This window comes from Arachis ipaensis, chromosome B02, assembly GCF_000816755.2.
Source record: "Arachis ipaensis cultivar K30076 chromosome B02, Araip1.1, whole genome shotgun sequence".
Lineage (NCBI taxonomy): Eukaryota > Viridiplantae > Streptophyta > Magnoliopsida > Fabales > Fabaceae > Arachis > Arachis ipaensis.
The window spans coordinates 81,884,060-81,891,823 of record NC_029786.2 but is presented as its reverse complement, the minus strand read 5'-3'; the positions used below and the strand labels follow the sequence as shown (position 1 = coordinate 81,891,823).

General features: G+C 34.4%; 1 pseudogene; it reads right to left on the bottom strand.

Annotated features, from left to right (window-relative positions):
• LOC107627478 lies at positions 805–3,407 on the bottom strand (annotated as a pseudogene).

Here is a 7,764-nt window from a genome sequence, read left to right as displayed (position 1 = left end):
GATTCCAATTGCGTTGGAAAGTAGACATCCAGGGCTTTCCAGCAATATATAATAGTCCATACTTTGGCCAAGAATTGACGATGTAAACTGGCGTTCAACGCCAGCCTTCTACCCAAATCTGGCGTCCAGCGCCAGAAAAGGAGCCAAAACCAGAGTTGAACGCCCAAACTGGCACAAAAGCTGGCGTTCAACTCTAGAAAGGACCTCTACACGTGCAACACTCAAGCCCAAGCCCAAGCACACACCAAGTGGGCCCCGGAAGTGGATTTGTACATCAATTACTTACTCATGTAAACCCTAGTAGCTAGTTTATTATAAATCATAAAATTAGATTATTTTATATAATCTTATTATTCTTAACTTCTTATCTTCTTACTCTAATTAGATAACTTTTTTTTTGAAAAAAAGATAGAAATAAAATATTTTAAAATTTGTATTATTTTTATCTTATCTTATCTTTTATCACCGAATTTACTATATATTCATCTTAAGGGGTTATATGGTACCGTACAAGACAAAATACTATTTGAGTAAGTAGTAAAAGATTATTCCAATGAAAAATATGGAGGTCAAGAGTATGTTTAACGATATAACAAAAAGGATAGAAAACTTAGAGTCGCTCATTCATGTTCTACACTAAAAAATTGATGTGAACATGGCACAACAGAGAACTTCCGTAAATAGTAGTTCCATATTGGATCCTACTGTAGTTGTGCAATCTTCGGAAAGTGCAAAAACTAGTGATCTTACTAGTATCATGCCAATTCAACCTAAAAAGTGAGTGCAATATATATAAAAGTGAAATGAGAAGTGAGAACAGGTTTTATCTGTATATTAATAAGCAATTCGACCATTACAAGACAATGAAAGTGGCATCATCTGCATAAATATTATCCTTCCCAAGTTCATAATCCTTGTCCCAAATAAGCTTAAGAACCGTAAGACGGTAGCGCTCGAGTCGGTAGCAAAAGTCTCGATCAAATGTTCTGCAGCTGAGAAAAGGAGATTCGAATCACCGGGCCAGAAAGTGGTCTTGCGTGCTTGCAGACAAGGGCCTCGGTAGCCTGCTCCTCAGTCCAAACTGAACAAGAGCCTGCTTTTTTCCATTCATCTCAAAGACCTTGCTGTTGACAATGGTTCCGTGCTCCTTCACAAGGCTTACAACGTCCTCTTCAGTGATGTCTTGTGAGAGGGTTGACAAATGGATCATCTTGGTTGGCGAGCAGCAATACCGGTAGTTTTTAGCAGCATTGCGATTGAACCGGTTGAGATTTGAATTCACATACTCGTGTGTTTCGGCACCTTAGGTTATATTCGGATGCTTCGAGAAGTTGACCTCCAATCGCTTCCCGAACAACATAGCTCCCTACATTGGAGAGATAGTATTAACCATAAAAATCACAAGAACCTCTAGTAAAGATATAAGCACCTAAGTAACAAACCTTAAGAAAATGTACTGCCAATTCGGCTTGGAAACCATCCCCCATTTGGATAAGCGCATGATCTGGTTTGTTCCTAAGAAGTTTGATTCTGACAATGTTCCCATAAATGGCGAACAAGTTGAACAGTTTATCTTCATCTATTCTCTGAATTTTAAACAGAGTTTGAGCCAACTTTAAAGAAAAAAAGGGGAAAAGAGGAGAGAGAGAACTTTATAGCAGAACGCAGAAATTCCAGGACAACATGCTTACATCAGGATTGAGATTTGCAACAAGAATTGTACACCTGTCGTTTGTTCCGGTTACCCCAGGAGGCAAGCCTCCCCCAAAGGCAGCTACAATTGCTGCAGCATTGGCCATCTATAAAATTCAAAACAAATTGGTAAAAACTCAAATTAATAATAGTTTCAAGATCAGAAAACTCAATCTCCAAAATCAGTTACGAATAATCCAGCAAGCCTGGTGTTTAGTACATTCACCAATGTTTCTTCAAATGCAAAATTAAATAAAAAAAAAGGAGACATAAACCATTAGGCATTTCAAATGCTACTTTGCATGAAATGCCAAAAGGATAATGACTTCCTCATATATTCAATAGTGCATTAAAATTAGCAAATAGTGACTTCGACTTGGCTTGAAAGGTACCCCACCTGTGAATATCCTCCAGCTGTGAAAAAAGAGAAAAAGATAATACAAATACGACAAACCAACCAAAGCAACTTAAAAGGTTTAGCACCTCCTCTACCTCCAGAACCTTGAACACCATACATGCTCCCTGCATCACCATATCTAGGCTATTTCGTAGAAGATGAAGGAAGAAAAATATATTAGAATGGGCTCTCCAAAAGATTAACAAGAAATTTTGGTTGATAAATAGATAAAGAAAAGAGTCACGCAGAGCATACTTGTGAAGATCGGCCTTTCTGCTCTGTTGGAAGATTTGGGTTTGTGAAGTCCCTGCGGAACATTATTAAAAAATACAGAAACAATGAATACGAAATGTAAATAAAAGATATTGAAGTAGGAAAAATTAAATGTTAAAAAAGAAAGAACCAACAAAATCTCTTTGATCGATCATTGTTGTAGTTCACTTGTAATTCATCAAGGCTGCAATTAACAATGAATTTAACATCCAAAAGTAGTAAGTTTTAGAACCCAGAAACCAATTAATGATAAAATTGCTTCAGATAAATTTAACCTACTTCGAGAACTGAATGTCCAGTTGACAGCAACCATCATATATGTTGCGTCCCTAGAATTTTTCAGAAATATAACCATAATATTAGCAAGGCAATATCAGAATTAACAAGCTGATTAGTGCCTAGCTCCTAGTAAATTGTAAACAACCTGAAGTGTACTTCTAGTGGTAACAGCACTTTGACGTGATTGATACTGGATGAGAGCCTGAAAGCCTACACAGTTTTGTAAATACATGATGAAATTTACAGTAGAATACACAAAAAAGCTAAAAATAAAATAAATTTGCAGAAGCATAAAAAATTTGCTAATATTAATGAACAATCTTCCATCATTTTCCAATGACCTACAAAAAAGAACAACCAAAGTATTCATCTATTCTAAAGTACCATTTCCTCATCCACCGAGTTAAAGCCCAAGGCAAAAGAAAAGAGTGGAAAAGCGAATAGGTAAAAGAAATAAAGAGAGGGAGAATCCAAGAGAATCTAACCAGCTGACTTCTGAAACGTTACAATCTTTTCAACATAGCAATAAAATCACAACGACAATAAAATCACAACGATAATAGCAACTTAACCACCAAGATTTAATTGGTGAAGGCTGCAAAAGTAAGGAGACAGGAAAACACCAAGATTTTATCAAGTGTTGATGCAGCGTCTTGCGCGCGGCGGCGGCGGCGTCGTCTTGTGCGGCGGCGGGCGCAGGTTGCGACAGCGAGGGGAAGAGGAAGTTATTTAGATTTGGAGTAGGGGAAGAGGGAGAGAGAGACATGGATTGATAATTCTAGCAGAAATTGATAAAAAGAGAAAAACTCTAGCAGACCTCTTTTCTCTAAATGCCTTTGAATTTGAAAATGAAAGAGAAAGGGGACAAAGTTAAAAACCAATAATTTGAGGGGTCAAAATCTAATTAGTAAATTTTTCAAAAAAAAAAGGGGGTACATTTTGTAATTATTTTATGATGGTTAATGATAAACCTACAAAAATGTGGGTGTAACAAATCCTTGGCCCAATTAATATACTCAAATTTAATAGCTTTGATGGTGGTGATTCTTTGTAATTAGTTAAAAAGTTTCAACTTTCTCTTTCTCTCTCTAACTCTCCCTACGATTTTGACAAACTTAATTTAGTTATTAAATAATTTTTTTAAGTTTAGAATATTTTTAACTTCCTATATAATAAGTATCTTTTAAATTATCTAATCCATAGAAGGTTACATCTTTTCATGTATCTTGAAAGCTAAAAATTAAAGTTAAATGATATTAGTTTTTTTATTTAGTACAAAAATAAACGTTAAGTCTAAATGATATTAATTCTTTAATAAGGCAGAGAAATTCCATGAAATGGTAATATTAAGTCTCATATTCTTATATATGAGAACATGTACTATTTATTATATTATATATAATTTTTGTACCATATAACAAAAGGTGAAAATCTATAAAGCCAATACAAAGAGTTGACCATGACTTAGTTTCTAATTTTTTTAAACTATATTTACCCTCTAACAAACCATTTCATAAAACAAATTATAAAGAAAAAATAGCCATAAAATTTATTTTGATAAATCCAATGACCTCTCACTAAAATAAAAACAGTTTTATTAATCCTATAGTCAATTAAGCATTATAACACATCTCCCAACAAAAAATGCAGTGTCTACAAATTGTTAATAAATCAGAAAATAGACTAAGTGAACATCAATGTCTTCACATTTTTTCGCTATCTTCATGTTTTGTTTAATTCTATGTTAGTTTTAGTTAATATCCTTTATTTTATCAATGTCTTTACATTTTTCACCATCTTTATGTTTTTGTTTAATTCTAGGTTAGTTTTAGTTTATATCCTTTTGTTTTGAGTACGTTGTACTCTCACCAGTAATTTAATTTCATTCTAATTATTTTATTGAATTTTTTTTAATTTTTTAGAAAAATCTACCAATTTTATTTTCACGCACACTTTTTTGGTGTTTCTCGCTCCTACTATCGCCTTTCTCCTCTTTTCAACACCCTCAATTGCACTGCGTCCATCATCTTCCATTGCCTTCATCCACTGCAGCTGCAAATTTCATTCGGTTTCATGCATAATTTCCACTTATATTTTTTCTTTTCTCCAGTTTATTTATTTAATTTATATTTTTAGTCATTCTTCTATCCTTTTAATTCATTGGTAACTTTTCACGTCATCCCAAAAATATAAAATAATTATAAGATAAAATTTTACTTAAACATAATTTTTGTAAAATACTTTGTAAATTGACATAAATATAAAACAAATTTTGAAATTGTGATGTGAGCACTACTGCTATTCACCACCACAAAAATAAAAGATGACATATAAATATACAAATTTTTTTCTTTAAAATAATTCAATAAATATATACGCAATACTCTTCATTAAGAATAGTTATTTAAGTTCAAATCTATTTTCTCAAATTGTTGATACCATTCAAACTGAATATACTTTAAAGTTTTATGACGACCTAGAATAATAGGCATAGAATTTCTCGTCCAATATTGAGAAGGTTTCATATTCATGGTTAGAAAAAAAATAAAACTTACATAATCCAACAGATAGAAGAAGACAAAAAAAATTATGTAAATGTTGACACAATGAAAAACTATGTGTTAGATACGGTAAGTGTTGAGTCTGCAGCAGAATTTTGACTTCTAATAGATAGAAGGTAATATGAAATTGAACATTACTCATAATAATACACTCGCTATATAATTATTAAAGAGAAAAAAGAAAGAAAATGAATAATTGTTATGGATGTGAATTCCTTTAAGTTTAATTGAATTGAATACATTTTGATTTCATTCATTTATATAGTTTCCTAACTTCTATAAATAACAAGAGAGTATACTATAAAATAGTTTTCTATAAAAGCTCCTTATAAAATAGTTTCCTATAAAAGCTCCTTAACTATCCACCATTTTCTCTCTTCCATCCTTTGTATGCCTCCCTTTGTTTTCTCTTTGCCTTTCTTTGATTCTCATAATTCTCCACCTCGTTCACAATTTGAAATCTACTCAAATTTTGGAAGATCAAAGTGTGGTATTCATATCCGGTTGCATCATTTTTACAATGACTGCCTACGTACCCTTGTTCAGGATCAAACCAATCGTAGTTCCTCTATTTCTCCATGTAATGCCTAACATGAACCAATATTGAGCAATTCCAAACAGTGTTGGAACTTGTTTCCTGACACTACTTTAGTCAACATATCAACAGAGTTTTCATCTGTGTGTACTTTTATAAGAGAAATGTTATCTTTCTCTATAACATCACGCACGAAGTGATATCTTACATCAATATGCTTGGTACGAGCATAATGAACCTGATTTCTAGCCAAATGAATTACATTTTAACTATCACAACTCAGATTCACGCAATCTTGCTTCAACCCCAAATCATCTAGAAGACCCCTTAGCCACAATGCTTCTTTTACCCCTTCTGCTACTGCCATATACTCAGCCTCTGTAGTAGATAGTGCCATTGTAGCTTGTAACATCGATTACCAACTAACTGGAGCACCTTGTATTTTATATACATAACCAGTCGTAGAACGTCTTCTATCTAGATCACCAGCATAATCAGAATCAACAAAGCCGCTAATTTGACATGATTTTCCACTAAAGCATAAACCTATGTCAATGGTATCCTTCAAGTATCTTAAAATATCCACTTGACTGCTTCCCAGTGTGCCTTACCTGGGTTTGCCATGAACCTGCTAACAACACTAACTGCCTGTGAAATATCTGGGCGTGTACACACCATAGCATACATTAGGCTACCGACTGCACTAGCATAAGGTACATTTTCCATGTAAGCCTTATCCTCTGCTGTTGTGGGAGATTGTTTACTAGAGGGCCTAAAATGTGGAGCCAACGATGTTACCACCGATTTAGCATTTTTCATTTCAAACCTTTCAATGACGCGCTCAATGTATCCTCTTTGGCTCAAGAACAATTTTGGCTTGATCTCTCTCTTTTAATTTCCATGCCTAATATTTTCCGTGCAGCACCCAAGTCTTTTGTTTCAAATTCTTTACCAAGTTGAACCTTTAACATATCTATCTTTACCTTGCTCTTAGAGGCAATAAGCATGTCATCCACATACAATAGAAGATAGATATAATCACCTCTAGGAAGCTTACGAATGTATACACAACAATCATAATTACTTCTGGAAAAACCTTGTTTTAACATAAAGGAGTCAAATCGCTTATACCATTGCTGAAGAGATTGTTTCAATCCATATAGCGATTTCCTCAAGCGATATACCTGACTTTCTTTACCTTCAACCTTGAAACCCTCAGGTTGATGCATGTAGATTTCTTTCTCTAAGTCACCGTGTAAGAATGCAGTCTTCACATCTAGTTATTCCAACTCAAGATCACTATGAGCGACAAGACTTAAAAGCACCCGTATGGAAGTGTGTTTCACCACAGGAGAAAAATATCTCATTGTAATCAATACATTCTTTCTGTGCAAATCCCTTTGCTACTAACCTAGTTTTGAATCTTGTACCATCTGACTTAGTAGGATCTTCTTTTCTTTTATACACCCACTTACAACCAATTGCAGTCTTTTCCACGGGCAATGGGACCACATACCATGTCTTGTTCTTATGAAGAGATTGCATCTCTTCCTCCATAGCGACCAACAAACTCTCTCTATCTTTGTCTTCGATAGCATGTTTGACGGTGACCGACTCATCATCCTCCACTGAGAGTGCATAATCTACCAAGTTTACCTGCCCATAATGTCTCAAAGGCTTGTCTGACCCGAACTTCTGAATAAATTTATAATTCCTCTTTGGCCTAGTAGATGCCAAAGAATCCTGCTGCTGATGTTGTAATGCATGTGCATTTTCTCGCTGAATTTTCTCATGATCAAGTTCATCCTCTGCGTCATCTCGAGTAGCATTAGGATGCTCCACCTGAGCATTACTAGAGTCTATTTGTTGGTATTTAGACTCTATCTCTACCACTTGAGTATTTAAAGTTTTTTCCAACATCACCATCATTTGGCACCATATCTTTAGACAAAGCTACCATAGATCGTTCATCAAAGGTAACATCCCTGCTAATTACAAACTTAGAATTTTACACTCCCCAAAGGCGA